This window comes from Aptenodytes forsteri, unplaced genomic scaffold (genome assembly GCF_000699145.1).
Source record: "Aptenodytes forsteri isolate BGI_AS27 unplaced genomic scaffold, ASM69914v1 Scaffold298, whole genome shotgun sequence".
Lineage (NCBI taxonomy): Eukaryota > Metazoa > Chordata > Aves > Sphenisciformes > Spheniscidae > Aptenodytes > Aptenodytes forsteri.
The window spans coordinates 601,196-603,595 of NW_008793956.1; positions in this window are offsets into that span (position 1 = coordinate 601,196).

The following is a 2,400-nucleotide window of genomic DNA, read 5'->3' on the forward strand; positions in this document are numbered from 1 at the left end:
TCCAGCTATTGCTCATCTTGAGCCCTTCCATGGGTAAGTATTTTTCCCAATAAAACTCTTGGCTTAAACATTTTGTTACTTTTTTTTTGTTTTGCTTTCAACATCACGTTTTCCAGTGGAACTGGCTGAGCACGCTTCTTGTGGGCATCTGTGAAGCGGGCACAGGCGCTGCTGCCCTGCGCGCAGGTCGGTTCTGGGTGTTAGAGGGGGCGAGTGCATGGTGGTGGCAAGGAAGTCACATCTTTGCCTTTCTGAATACGTGGGCAGGAGGAGAGCTGTCGGACCAATACTCCTGCTATTCCTCAGCTTAGTCCATGACAGCCTCATACACGGAAGGAATTTGAGGTCCTGCTGTTAGCTGGCAGCTGCCGGGCTGAGGACATGGGGAGATGTTAATGACAATGGGCTTTTGCACATGGGATTATTACTTTTTTTCCTCTTTCTGGCTCACTGCATAATTTTTTCCCCACCGTGGGCTTTTCAGCCCTGTTGTTCCACTGGTCTGAAGAATGTGGTAGTTTCATGATGAAGCCTCCCCCCACCCCAGTGCCCTGAGACCTATTCGAAGCTGCCAAATTCAGATTACTTGTGACCTAAATGGGATATAAACCCCATTCCCCGGAGAGGAGGAGTTGTTGCAATAAACCACAAACCAAAACTGGAATAGGCAGAATTCCTGGCCAAACTGAACCCTGTTGCAGCTCCACTGGAGGCAGAAGTAGGAGTAACACAGGCAGAAATTCGCCAAATGGAAATGGCTGGAGGGTCCTTGGTTTGCAGAACTGTGTGAGAATGGAGAGTGTATGTTTGCTCTATTTTACGTCAAATGTGACTGGACTTTTGCATATACAGATTTTGTGTCTGGCTCTGGCTGTGACTTACTGCAGCTTCCTTTTCCCGTTTTTATTCAGCTCAGTAAGTTTTCAGACTGCATCTGGTGGGGCTTCCTCTTTTGGGTGTGTGGTTGCTTGAAGCTCCCACTCATTTCGGTACTGCACGTGCCCTGTGCCGTGGGCCGGAGCCGGAGGGGTGACTGGCACCCTTTGGCAGCTCCGACCCCTTCCCAGCTCTCCGACAGCTCCTGTCCATTCCCTGCAGCTCCGGGTGGAAGCCAAGCCTTCCATCACTAATGAGGCAAAGCTGGTATTTAACAGTTTTGTAAAACACAGGTGGTTACCACTGAATGGTCACAGTTTTAAAGAATATGACTATCTGGCAGCAGGGAAAGGGAACGCAACCTGCTGCCACGGCAGCACGATGGGAATGTGTTTTGAAAAGCACACTTATTTATTTACTATGAAGGGCAGGGGACAGGAGGAGAAACAGGTAATCTTAAAATAAGACATGTACTACTTTGGAGTGGTTGCAGTGCCCTACAGACGATGTTTCTAGAATATGAGCACGGTAGGGAGCGTTACATCAATGCACAAAAGTGCTTCTTTTGAGAGGCCTGAATAGTAACTTTATTTGCTGCGCTGTGGCTTTCCCCGCCTGCAAGAGTGGAAAGTGATGATGTTCTCCAAAGGGTGCAGGTTCTACTAATTCTAACCCAGCTTCCTGTGCAGCCAGCGAACATGGTTTTAAACAAATAACGTATAATTAGAGCTCATCGCTGCGCCACAGAGTCTGTAACATTGCGTTAGGTTGCTCAACCTTAAAGGTTTGCAAAGTCTAGTAACACAAAACCACGCGCTAGCGGCCTGTGTCTCTAGGTGGCTGTACGTGTCCTATTAAAATTGAAAGTACATGGAGTCAGCTCCTTGCAGACTTTATTAAGATTTGTTTGACCACGTGTATTTGCAAGGTCTGATTTCTTAGACTGTCGCTGCTTGAATGGGGGGGGGAAATCCAGATTATACATTTTGCTTGTTTAAGATACTGAACAATTTTGTGTCCGAGGTTTGTACAGAGGAATTAACAAGAAAAAGTGTTCCGCACATGCAGTTACAGCTTTGTAAATCCATGTTTGCGCAAGGCAGAAGTCTGTTCTGATGCTGTGGGACAAGCAGAGGAGTCCGTCTCCAGTCCCGCAGAGACGCCCTTAGCTTTTTTTTGGGGTCAGCTCTGCTCCTCTCAGTACACGGTGCACCAGTTGCTGCCGTCGCTGGGCATCAGCCCGCCGGTGATGAGGAGAATCAGGTCAACAAACCACCAGATCCCCAGTCCTCCGAGAGTCAGCAGTTTCCCCACGGCGGTCCCGGTGTGGCCCAGGCAGAACCGATCCACTCCAAAGCAACCCAGGAAAAACGAGTAGAGCAGAGTGGTTATGAAATAGTGTCCAGTGTACCTGCAAGGGAGAACCGTTCAGAGCCGCGACAGGCGGGGGCTGTGGAGGGGGGGGGGGGGCCGGCGCCGACTCGGGTCCCAACTCGCGTGCCCGTTCCGCGGTGGGACCCGGAG